Here is a 13,582-nt window from a genome sequence, read left to right as displayed (position 1 = left end):
TTGCGCTCCCTGCCTCCCAAAAAAAAAAAAAATGTAATCTACACACCAATTTGCGTTATTTACACTTCCTGTTTTATGGAAGAGACCACCACTACCTCCATGGTGACCAGTGGAAAGTTTGTTTCTTCCTGTGCAGTCGCCGTAGAGGTTGTGGTGTCGGAGTTTGGATTTGGGATTTGGGATGCACGTCTTCCACGAAGGCCACTGGGCCATGGCCTAAAAAGACCTCTGTCCTATAGCCCGCCCTTTGAGCTTTCACCAGCTTCTGTGTGTCTTACCTGCCAGTGGGTGCGTGGAGGTGCTGTTGTTGTGTAGGAGATCCTGCCTGTTGCCGCCTTTATGAGCCCCAGGGTATTGGCTTCCTTATCGAGCTCTTTTACCTGTTTCGACAGGTTGCTCCCAAGTAGTAATATTGGTGGTTTAATCCCTCCAGGTCTGCACAGCCATCCGCCCAGCTTTAAACTTATGGTTTAAAGCTGGGCGGATGGCGTTCTTTTGAGACTATTAATCTCGTACTCCGTATTGCAGAATAATGCCACAGCGTCTTGCTGTTGTTCTGACATCTCTTTTCCATCCACTGTCCGGGCAAAAACTGTGATCCCTGCAGTCAACAATTTTAGGATTTTCTGCAGCTAAACATCCTGGCTTCTGACTCCCGTTCCAATATGTTTTCAGATGTAACTGTTCACCGTGGGAAATTTTGAGGGATACCCAAATATTTGGCAGTAGTGTCTATTACAGCCGTGTTCCTGTAGTTGGTTTTAGATGTACAAACTTTGACTCCTTTTCCAGGAGGTTTCCTTGTTCTTGCACCCCCTGCACACTGGTTGTCTCTTCAGCAAAACCCCCCTCTTCAGAGCCAGCCCAGAATTGGCTCCCAGTACTCCCCTCTGTCGAGGGAGATGCACTGTGCAACCCTGATAAGGTGCTGCCATGGGTGTATTATATACCCATTGTGACTAGACTCCATCTCCCAGAGTCTGTCACAGTGGAGCATGTGCTCCATAAGCCGCTCCATTTGGCCCCAGTAACGCTGGTCCCCGCGGCATTCCTTTGCAGTCCGACTTGTCAGCCAAGTCGGGCACAGCTGATCCCACTAATGGTGATCTGGTGCCGTCAGCCACTCTGGTGCCTTCAGCTGCTGCTGGCTGCCCGCAACTCCGCGGTCCTCCCCAGCCAGCTTTAGACGCAGCCCTTGTGGACTCTGTTTTTGCCCAGTTTCCCCCTGTAAAAAACAGCGCGGGAAACACAAAACGACCGCAGAGTAATTCACTTACCTGCGGTCTCGGTTTCAAACTTACCGCTGCGGGGGAACGCTCCACCCCGCCTGTCATTTCACAATGCGTGAAGCGATATGACACGCATGCGTCCCGGTGGATTCTTCACGTAATCACTCACATGACTCCGAAGTAAAATAGGTATTACAATAAGTGAATATTTTGAACAGATTTACTTAGCATATTTATCATTATAATTCCTGCACTTTACATTGATTGGAAGGTGTGAATTGCCTCTTGTGCTCTTATGTCTCAATATTAATTAATATTTATTTCAGAAGAAATGCTTGACTGATCACAAGCTGATCACAAGGTTGAAGATTGCAAAAAGGTCTGTCAATGTTTCGCAAGCCAGGGCTCTGGTACGATCACAGGTGGTGGCTTTAACTAGGGATGGTATAAGAGAGGAAGAACGGCAGAAAGAGAAGAAACAATGAGTAAAGTCAGAGGCCAAATGTTTTCTCTCTCACTTCTTCCCCCGATGTTGGGTGAGTCCAGAACCAGGGGTCACAGTTTAAGAATAAGAGGTAGGCTATTTAGGACTGAGATGAGGAAAAACATTTTCACCCAGAGAGTTGTGAATCTGTGGAATGCTCTGCCACAGAAGGCAGTGGAAGCCAATTCACTGGATGTTTTCAAGAGGCAGTTAGGTTGAGGGCTAAAGGAATCAGAGGATATGGGAAAAAAAGCAGGACGAGGTACTGATTTTGGATGATCAGCCATGATCATATGGAATGGTGGTGCTGGCTCAAAGGACTGAATGGCCTAATCCAGCACCTATTTTCTATATTTCTATGTTTCTATGTTTCTACATTTTCCCCACCCCCTCCACCTTTGTCCCAAGGGAGAAATTGCAAGAACATTGAGAGATAGCAACTGTTCCTAATACTCAGCTTCCATCTGGAAGAACAGATGGCTAACCCTAAAAATGCAGAGTGTATATTGGCTAATTATCACGCACTCGAGACTTGCTGGGGAACTGTTAGTCGAACCGGCAAATCGAGTGTGAGGGGGTGGAGAGGTGGGTGAGGAAGAGTGAGTGGGGGCAAATGGTTGCGTCAACATGACTGCCTAGTCAGGTTTGGATATGATCATGTAGACAAATAGGTTCCCATGTTAGTTTGGGGACAATGCAAGGAACAAGCATTGCTGATGCCATTTTCTGTGATTGTTACTGGGGGTTTGGGTTTATTAGAACAGGCAGCAGGTTGATTTAACCAGCAGCCTAACCAATATGTGGATATATCCTTATCTCATGGAATGGCCCAGGGAGGATTTGCTATCCAGAACAATAGAATAGAAAGTAACCAGAAGTAACCAGAAGGTTACTTGACTTGATGATTGGAAATGGTCAGGAGAGATTTGTTCAGGAAAGTTTGTGTCTGACCAAGGGTTCCACAACATCCTGTTTGTGGAATGTGGGAGGAAACTGGTGCACACTCTGGACGGTGCAGTGGCATAGTGGTAGAGTTGTTGCCTTACAACGCCAGAGACCTGGGTTCGACTGCAGGTGCAATGTCTATGGAGTTTGTGGGGTTTGGTGCACAAAATGAAAGCTATTGAAGGCTTACAATAGTTAGTGGAAAAGCCAAAATACTCCTTTTAGTTTTAGTTTCGTTTTTTTGTTTTAGAGATACAGCGCGGAAACCAGCCCTTCAACCCACCGAGCCCGCACCGCCCAGCGTTCATTCACCCTGTACACTTAGACAATCCTACACACTAGGGACGATTTACAAATGGCTGAAGCCGATTAACCTACAAACCTGTATGTCTTTGGAATGTGGGAGGAAACCGAAGCATCCGGAGAAATCCCACGCAGTCACAGGGAGAACGTACAAACTCCGCACAGACAGCACCTGAGGTCAGGATCGAACCTGCGTCTCTGGAGCTGCGAGGGAGCCACTCTACGGCTCCACCACTCAGAAGTGGTCACTCTAGAAAATGACTAATTCACTTACTTCAACAAAACTGTGAAGTAGCATCTGTGTTGGCAAAGGCAAACAGAGAGAAGAAAGAAATGTCTTTCTCAGGCATTTCTGCACTGACAGCTCAGCCAACAAATTGCGCAGCTAATTGCTCATTTTCCTGGCTGCTTGATGCGATGCTTCATCAAAGGCAGCCGCTGCCTTGGCTCTATTTTCATCTTGTTCCTCCCTCAGACAGCAGCTCATTGACATCTTGCATGTTGATGCTCACTTGTTTGCAAAGTAGCTCATCGCCTTTCTCCAGCTCAGCGCTGAAGACTGGAGAACCGAGGAGGAGGGAGCCGCTGGTGACGACGGATGCGAGGAGTGGGCCAGTAGGGGAGGGAGCGGGGTATTGCCTCCGGCGCCTTCACGATCGACGGCAGGAGGCGCCCCCCAGGAAACGGAGATTTGATGGAGGAGAGAGACGTCAGTTCAAGGGTCGAGCCAGTCAAGGTCAATGGAAGACGCCCTGCAGAAGCCTGTGGCTTACATGGTGTGTAGGATGGAACTGCAGATGCAGGTTTACACCAAAAATAAGGTTAAAAATTAAAAAAGAAAAAAATAGGTTATGTTTCGGGTTGAAACTCTTCTTTAATTTTATACACCTCTATAAGATTACCCCTCCTGCATTCCAAGGCATAAGGTCCTAGCCTGCTCAACCTGCACTCCTTCCATCTTAACAAAATCCTTCCAATAACAGGGTTTAGGATAAAGCTCGTACCAAAAGATCTGGGTCTGTCATGATGGGTGAAATTCCCATTCCTAGTGGCAACAGTGAGAATGGAGAATTGATTCACCAGGATGGTGATGCCAGGAGCTGCAGATGCTCATTTACAAAAAAGGACACATAGTGCTGGAGTAACCCAGCGGGTCAGGCAGCATCTCTGGATGACATGGATAGGTAACATTTCGGGTCAGAACTGTGGTTATAAGGAGACATTGGATTGGATGGGTCTATTCACACTGGAGCTGGAGACCAAAGGGCGACTATAATTTATAAAGTCACGATGAACATAGATATGACGGGTATTTATTTTCCCAGGACAGGGGAGTCTAGAACTACACAGGTCAAGTTTAAAGTGAGAAGAAATAAATTAAAAGGAGATCTTTGATAAGTTGTTCCACACAGGTGATTACCTGGAAGAGGAAGAGATTACCTGCCAGAGCAAGTGGTGGAAGAGGATGCAATGACAACATTTTAAAGGTTACAGGTACTAGGATAGGAAAGGTTAGGAGGGATATGGGGGAACAAGCCCATTGCAGGCAAATGGGATTAGTGAAGATGGGCGGTACGGTCATGTGGGCAGAAAGAGTCAATTTCTGTGACTTTAATTTCAGACTTTAGAGATATATTGCGGAAAACCTCGGCCCACCGAGTCCGCACCGACCAGCGATCACCCCGTAACCAGCACTATCCTACACACTAGGGACAATTTATAATGTTACCGAACCCAATTAACCCACTAAACTGTAAGTCTTTGGAGTGTGGGAGGAAACTGGAGAAAACCCACACAGATGCAGGGAGAATGTACAAACTGCGTACAGACATCGAACCCAGGTCCCTGACACTGTAAGGCAGCAAATCTACCACTGTGCCGCCGTGCTGTATGATTCAATGATCTCATTGCTGCCATCTAGACAGGGCTGTGGCCCTTGCCGCCCACTCACTGTCCTGTTGGCATCTGAGCGTTAATCCTAAGGCAGTAACATACTCCAGCGTCTATCTCATAGCACAGAATGTCAGAGGCAGATAACGTGAAATGGGAACAAATGCCAAAGGCCCATGATCTTTAGTGGCATCCTTTTGTTTCAAACAATATTTCCTGTACGTGTTCGCATTTACCTCCTGGCACTTTGTTCAGTTTTATTCCCTTTTCTTTCCAATTGTGTGTCTCACTTTTACACTGCACAATAAATACAGTTGAAAAATCTCAACCGGTCTATCATTATTTTGGGGGAATATTCCATAAGCCATCTCTTCTTAAATTAAAGAATCATAGAGCATGGAAACTATAGCCCGCTGGATCGCTCTGACCATTAAACGCTCATTTGCACTAATCCCAGGCTAATGCCATATTTAGTCTTCTCCACACTCCATCAGTTCCCCGCAGATTCAAACCCCTCCTTCACACCAAGGAAAGATTAAAGTGGCCAAGCATCAGTCTGAAGAAGGGTCTCGACTTGATTCCTTCTCTCCAGAGACACTGAGTTACTCCAGCTATTTGTGTCTATCTTCGATTTAACCCAGCATCTGCAGTTCTTTCCTACACATCTTATCCTATTGCTTATCTGTGGGGAGGAAATAGAAGCCTGTAATGTAAGGGTTAAACAGACTATGTCAGCTAAAATAGAGTTGCCAATTACATTTACAGCACCACCACATGTCAAAGCTTGGTTAGGAACACAATTTGATGTTTCGGAAGAATGCTTAGGCCAACTTAGAGGGAGCAGTAAATCATGTGGCCACCTGCCGGGTCACTAAGATAACCCTTTGCCTTCCCAGAGACATCCCAGACTAGCTTGGCGTCCGATACGACAAATAACTCACGTTAGTTTGGCACAAAGGAGGATGGCTAGTTTAAAAAAAATCCCTGTTCTGTTTGGATTAGGGTGGAAACGCAAGCTTGTTTTATAATATGAATGCGTGCTTAGACTGCAATTGAACAAAGACCAAGTTCGGCGAGGGAGATAGAGAGTGAAAGGGAGAGAGTGTGAGAGGGGGAGAGGGGCGAGGGGGAGGGGAGGAGGGAGAGGGGGGGAGGGAGGGAGGGAGAGAGAGGGGGGGGGAGAGAGGGAGAGGGAGGGAGAGAGAGGGGAAGAGAGAGCGAGAGAGAGAGAGGAGAGAGAGAGAGAGGGGATAGAGAGGGGGAGAGAGAGAAAGGAAAGATTGGGAGAGACGGGGAGGAGAGAAAGGGGAGGAGTGTGAAAGGAGAGGGAGTGGGGAGAGAGAGAGGGGAGGAGAGAGAGGGGGGAGGGAGAGAGGGAGGGAGAGAGGGAGAGAGAGGAGAGAGAGAGAGAGAGAGAGAGAGAGAGAGAGAAAGAGAGAGGGCGAGAGAGAGGGAGAGAGAGAGAGAGAGAGAGAGAGAGAGAGAGAGGGGAGGGAGGGAGAGAGAGAGAGGGGGAGGGAGAGCGAGAGGGAGGGGGAGAGAGAGGGGCTATTGTGCATGCTATCCAGTCAGCATAAATACATGAATATTGCTTTCTCTAATCTCAAGTATCCCCTGCATTCCTTCTCTTTGCCCCTCCCCCACCCTAGTCGTCCTTCCAGCTCCACTATGCATCCATATATATCCCTCCGTTATCACTCCCCTGACTCTCGGTCTGAAGAAGGGTCCTGACCCGAATGAATCATTACCTATTCCTTTTCTCCAGGGATGCTGCCTGACCCACTGAGTTATTCCAGCATTTGTGTCTATACATGATTACAGTCACGCCATCCACAGTACAGATACAGGATAAAAGGTATAACTTTTAGATCAAGTTAAAGTCCAGTAAAGTCTGATTAAAGATAGTTCGAAAGTCTCAAATGAAGTAGATGGAAGGTCAGGGCTGCTCTCTAGTTGGTGAAAGGATGGTTCAGTTGCCTGATAACAGCTGGGAATAAACTGTCCCTGCATCCGGAGGTGTGCATTTTCATACTTCTGTTCCTCTTGCCTGATGGGAGAAGGGGAAAGAAGGAGTGACCGGGATGAGACTGGTCCTTGATTATACTGGTGTCCTTGTCGAGAGTCTATGAAGTTTGTGAATGGTATTTACAGAGTACTAGATTCACATATTTACAGTGCTCTGCAGGTAAGAATGTACATGCAGAGAGCATCAACGGTCAGGTTGGAAACTGGTTTGCAGGAATGGTGAAGCAGAACTGTACGAGTGCACTATTCTGTTTGTTTTTAGACTTTAGAGATGCAGCGTAGAAACAGGCCCTTTGGCCCAGGCAGTCCATGCCCAGAGGACATAGGTTCAAGGTGAAGGGGAAAAGATTTAATAGGAAGCAGAGAGGTAACTTTTTCACACAAAGGGTGGTGGATGTATGAAACAAGCTGCCAGAGGAGGTAGTTGAGGCTGGGACTATCTCAACATTTCACAAGCAGTTCATGTACACTCTAATATCTTACACACAAGGGGCAATTTACAATATTTTTATAAACCAAATCCACATGAAATGTTTGCATTTTGCTATCCGCAGCCACCTGGGAGAATGGCTGGAGAGGGGAGTGTGGGTTTTCTCTGGATGCTCTGGTTTCCTTCCACATTCCAAAGACGTGCAGGTTTAATTAGCCTCTGTAAATTGCCCCCTTGTGTGTCAGGAATGGTGAAGAAAATAGGATAACATTGAATTAGTGTGAACAGCTGTTCAATGGTCGGCATGGATTGATGGTGCGTTTTGTTCCTCTAAACTCCAAATAAAATTAAATCTATTGCTTCTAGTTTCTACCACTCACCTACACCATGCTGTGACAATATTTTAAGTTCCTTTCTGTTCCCTCAGCAGCCATTTCCCCAGCTAGATGACGAGGATAACTATTTAGACTTTAGGCCTTAGAGATAGAGCGCGGAAACAGGCCCTTTGGCCCACCAACCTGCGATCCCCGTACATTAGCACTATCCTACACTCTAGGGACAATTTTACAACCTGTACCAAAGCCAATGAACCTACAAACCTGCACATCTTTGGAGTGTGGGAGGAAACCCACTCGGTCACAGAGAGAATGCACAAACTCTGTACACACAGCACCCATGGTCAGGATCGAACCTGGTTCTATGGCGCAGTAAGGCAGCAACTTTACCACTGCACTAATATGCCGTTCTGTTTCAGCTGTGTTTCAGTTGAAGGCACACTAGTCCCTGGGTGCAAAGGCTCAGTATTTGCTCCAGAGATGTGAGCACAGAAATATGAGCTGACAAGACTACAAGGTGCCAGGGGAGAGATATGCTGTTGGGGGTGAAGTCTTTTGGGTGAGATTCACGCCAAGCTCTTGCTTACTCTCTCAGCCGAACAGGAAAGTTCCCATGATAATCTTTTAGAAGAGCTGTAGAGGTATCCCCAGTGCCCTGGACAATTATTATCCCTCACTCAAGGAGATTATGTGGTTGTTATCACATTAATTATACTGCTTGTAAGAGCATGCTGTGTGCCTGTGGTGGTCGAGTGGTTAAGTTAGCAGATGAGCAGCTAGAGTTTTGGATGATTGATCCAGAAACATGAGTTCAAATCCCAGCATGGCAGTGAGGGAATTTAAATTCAAGTAATTAAATAGATCCAGAATTGAAAGAAAAACGATCTCAGCAATGGTACCCATGAAACTAACAAACTGTAATAACAGTAAAATAGAAAATACTGGAAGTGTTTCATGCTTCTAACTGCACTGATTAATCCATTTGATTTTCCTGTTATTTTCCCACACCTTCATTGCTATTAAAAACAAACTTGTTTTTTCCATATTTCCTATTTCTCACAAAAGATCTCAAAACCTCGAGCTCCAACCGTTTCTCTTTCAAGAGCACGGAGAAAGGTTCCATCCTAAAATGTTGCCTGTCCTTTCCCTTCCCCAGATAGTACCAGATCTGCTGAGCTACCAACCCAAAATATCATCTGTCCTTCCCGTCCCCAGATGCTGCCACACCTGCTGAGTTCCTCCAGCACATCAGGTTTTGCTCAGGATTCCATTGCTTACAGTTTTTTCTGTCTGATCTTTCCACCAAAGTTGCCTGACCCGCTGAGTGTCTCCAGCATTTTCGCTTTTTGTTTCATATTTCCAGCATCTGTAGGTTTTTGGTTTTCATTCTCAATTGTAAAAAAGACACTTCCAGCTCAGTAATTAGGGTGGCACAGAGGTAGAGTTACAGCCTTATAGTGTCAGGGACCTGGGTTTGATCCTGACTACGAATGCTGGTTGCACATAGTTTGTACGGACTCCCTGTGACCATGTGGGTTTTCTCCAGGTGCACCGGTTTCCTCCCTCACTCCAAAGACGTGCAGGTTAGTAGGTTAATTGGCTTCGGTAAAATTGTAAATTGTCCCTAATGTGTAGGATTGTGTCAGTGTATTGGACGATCGCTGGTCGGCCCATTCACGGTGAGCCGAAGGACATGTTTCCGTGTTATATCTCTAAAATCTGAAGTCTAAAAAGAAACAAAGTGCTGGAGTAACACAGCAGGTCAGGAAGCATCTCTGGAGAACATGGATGGCTGGCATTTCGGGTCGAGGCCCTTCTTCAAACTGAAACCAAAATGCCACCTATCCATGTTCTCTTAGGACACTGCCTGACCTGCTGAGCTACTCCAGCACTTTGTATCCCTTTGTATATTAAGCAGCATCAGCAGTTCTTTGTTCCTGCACTCTTTCCAGCACCAGTTTGTAACTCGGCTATTCACAGCTCTCACATGCACATTCAAATTCATTTTAAATGGCTTTTTTTTCATATATTATATTCCATTGCACACAGCTCTGTGAAATGTAATAACATGCATACCATACTCACATTTTTCTCCAAACTGCATCAACGACAGGAATACTGATATTCCTGAGGCAGGATTTGTATTCTCATGGTGTCAATTCAATTCACTTCTACTAATTGAGATGAAGCAGCATTTCTAAAGCACCATAATAATTGTTCCTATTTATCTGGCCTTATGAGACTGTAAACTTACTTTAAACATGAATTCAAAAGGGATCTGGTGATGATTCATATGCTGGAGATGTAAATATGAATCATGACATTGTGGACCCAGGTACTGATGTCTGCCAAAGTAATTCTCAATGTCCCTGACATTTGTAATCATTCAAATATTACTTAGCAATGCAGTAAACAATTCAAAACATTTAGCTCAGTCTCGAGACAAGGCGTGGAAACAGGCATTTCACCCAAAGAATCCACATCAACCATTGATCATCTGTTCACACAAGTTATCTAGTCATAGAGTGATAGAGTGTAACTGTGCAGAAACAGGCCCATTGGTCCAACTTGCCCACATGTCCCATCTACACTAGTCCCACCTGCCTGCATTTGGTCTATATCGCTCTAAACCTATCCTATCCATGTACCTGTCTAAACATTTCTTAAACGTTGCGATAATACCTGCCTCCACAACCTCCTCCAGCAGCTCGTTCAATACACCCACCACCATTTGTGTGAAAATGTTACCCGTCCGGTTCCTATAAAATCTTTCCTCCCCCCACACCTTAAACCTATGTCCTCTGGTTCTCCATTCCCTTATTCTGGGCAAGAGACTCTGTGCGTCCACCCGATCTATTTCTTTCATGATTTTGTACACCTTTAGAACACCTCTCGTCCTCCTGTGCTCCAAGGAATAGAGTACTAGCCTGCTCAATCACTCACTATAGCTCAGGAACTTTGAATCCTGGAAATATCCTCATAAATCTTCTCTGCACCCTTTCCAGGTTGACAACTTCTTTCCTAATACCAGGTGCCAAGAACTGAACACAATACTCCAAATCAAGGGTTCCCAACCTGAGGTAAATTTCATCTACTCAGAGGATTAATTTGTAATTTCTGGATTTGTACATGTTTTTTCTCATTGACTGACTGTGTTTAGTTTTGGTATACCGGTATCTGTTCATCATTAGTTGTTCATAAATAAGTGAAATAACATTGTTGTGTGCTATTAAAGTTGCCAGGGGTAAACGGGATGAAAAAGGTTGGGAACCCCTGTCTAAATGCTCAAGTTCTATGTAATCCCATTTTCTTACACACTCCCTATGCACCAGGGGAGATTTAACAGAGGTCAATTAACGTGAAAACCCGCACGGATTTGGGACCAGAGCACCTGGAGGAAACCCACGCGGTCCCAGGGCGAACATGAAAACTGCACACAGACAGTACCCGATGCCAGGATCGAACCCAAATTTCCAGCGCTGTAAGGCAGCAGCCCTGCCTGCTGTGCCACTGCGTAACATCATGAAAATACAACAACATAAGCCATCTAAATATGCTTCCAAATATTACAGCAAACACAAGTAATGAATGCTTTAACATCTTATTCGTACCTTTCTTCCCCTTGGCTGTTCTAATTCGGATGGATGATTTGACTTGCAAAGATTGCAGTGGGAGTAAGTGGACACAAGATCCATGCACAGATTCACAACATATTTCTGTGGAATTTCAACAATTTTGTGCTTCGTCGCTGGACTGCTCGCAGAGTTTAATGAGAGTGACAGACTCACTGAAAGCAATCTATCAGTGACTTGTTCTCATGAGGTTAGGATACATGTTCCAAAGTCATGATCCTGCCAGTATTTACTCAGGTTAATGCTGCCAATTTCTTGCAGAATGTTTGGCGAAAAACCCTAGCCATTGTGCACAGTTTGGGCAGTGATTTAGCACATGGACTACCCATCCTTCTACATATATGTAAAAAGGACATGTTCAGCATTAAGTACAAGGAGTTCCTGTAAATGGCTAATTGGCCTGTTCTACTTAGGCAATTTTTTGGGCGACGTCCGCAAAATTTTCAACATGTTGAAACATTTTCAGCGACAGTGGCGATAATTTTTGCTGTCCTAGGTTGTCGTAAATTATCGTAGGTTGATGTAGGTGTTGTCCTAGGTTGTTGTAGGTTGCCGCTGGTGCTGTCGTAGGTTGTCGCCAGGTGTCGTAGGTGAATTCCATTAGAACTAATCCCTGGCAGTCGCCTAAAGAGTCTCCTAAGTGGGACAGGCCCATAACACTGACTTCTTCATTTTGCTCAGTAGATGGCAGCCTCACACTGTGCCAACACGAATGGAAATTGCCAATGTTTGACCTCTATGAATGTGAAATAAAATATTATTTAAAATAAAACTTATATATGCGCTGTTGCTAATTCACTGAGCATACTGTGCCTGAATGAAGATAGAAGATATTTCTTTCAGTTCTTAATGACCTTTCCTTTGCCCATAATTTGTGAATTATGCCAATCCTTAACATAAAAGCACAATAACGCAGACACAAAGGGGATATTTCAAAGTCACAAAGAGTGCTCTAACAGAAAAGTGGGGATTGGTGCTAAAAAGGAAAGCTATTAGTTAGTTTTAGTGGAAAAGCAAAACACTCTTGGAATTTTTTCCAGATTACTGCTGGAAATCTGAAGTAAAATCAAAACAATGCCATAAATGCTTAATAGGATAGGCTGCAAATGTGAAGAGTAAAACAGAGATAATGAATCCGGCTGTTGATCTTTCTGGGCAGCACGATGGTAGAGTTGCTGCCTTACAGCGCCAAATGTTCAATACTGACCACGGGTGCTGTCTGCACAGAGTTTGTACGTTCTTCCCGTGACCTGCATGAGTTTACTCCAAGAGCTCCAGTTTGCTCCTACACTCCAAAGATGGACAAGTTTGTAGGTTAATTGGCCTGGTAAAATTAGAAATTGTTCCTAGTGTGTGTAGGATAGTGTTGGTGTGCAGGGATCGCTAGTCTCATTGGGCCAAAGGGCCTGTTTCCATACTGTTTCTCTAAACTAAACTAAACGAAATGAAGAAGATGAAGTTAACGATGTTAAGATGCTGTGTAAGGGAGCGAACAGGGAAGAGATCAAAATAAAAGGTATGTAACAGAGCAGGAGATTAAAAGAATGGTTCACATGCCTGAATTTCTGGTGGATTAGTGATGGCGAGAGATAGCAGCTTCAAATTCCTGGGCATTAACATCTCAGATGTGCTGTATTGGCCCCAACACACAGAGATAATGGTGAACAAGGTGCACCAGCAACGTTACTTTCTTAGGACTTTAAACAGGGGTGGCATGTCACTGAATACTTTAACAAATTCCTACAGATGTACTGTGGATAGCATCCTGCCTGGTTGGATCAAGACCAGGTAAGGTAATTGCAACTCACAGGAGGATAAGGAGGAGTGTGGTGGACTTCAGGGAGTGGTGGACTCTGCCCAGTCCATCATACAGACAGCCCTCCCCACCAATGAAAGCATCTAAGTGAGGTGCTGCCTCATGAAGGCCCTATAGCCGAGACCTTCCTGAGGTGCCATGGCCGCGGTGCCTACCCAAAGGTTCGTCGGACCGCGGAACCCGTCCGAAGACTCGTTGGACCACAGTACAAGAGGGAGCCACTGGAGATGTTGGATGCAAGGCATGGGCCATTAGGATAGTGAACCAGAGTAATGCCTCCATCACTTTCAGCGCCTGCAGGAGCTACCCCCAGGCTACAAAAAATGTCCGGGCGAGGAGAGGAACTTTTTTTTTAAAGGCAATATACAATAGACAATAGGTGCAGGAGTAGGCCTTTCGGCCCTTTGAGCCAACATCACCATTCAATGTGATCATGGCTGATCATCCACAATCAGTACCCGTTCCTGCCTTCTCCCCATATCCCCTGACTACG

The 13,582-nt window shown here is 45.3% G+C and overlaps 1 long non-coding RNA gene across 1 annotated transcript in view; it reads right to left on the bottom strand.

The window, feature by feature from the left end:
• The window catches only part of LOC129706398 (uncharacterized), a 59,418-nt gene extending 47,958 nt beyond the window's left edge, over positions 1–11,460 (bottom strand). Inside the window, exon 1 of the long non-coding RNA XR_008725049.1 lies at positions 11,253–11,460. This is a non-coding gene — a long non-coding RNA (uncharacterized LOC129706398). The remainder of the gene's footprint in view (positions 1–11,252) is intronic.
• Between the last annotated feature and the right edge of the window lie 2,122 nt (positions 11,461–13,582).

This window comes from Leucoraja erinacea, chromosome 19, assembly GCF_028641065.1.
Source record: "Leucoraja erinacea ecotype New England chromosome 19, Leri_hhj_1, whole genome shotgun sequence".
In the NCBI taxonomy this organism is placed as follows: Eukaryota; Metazoa; Chordata; class Chondrichthyes; order Rajiformes; family Rajidae; genus Leucoraja; species Leucoraja erinaceus.
This window is presented reverse-complemented; position numbering and strand designations above follow the sequence as displayed.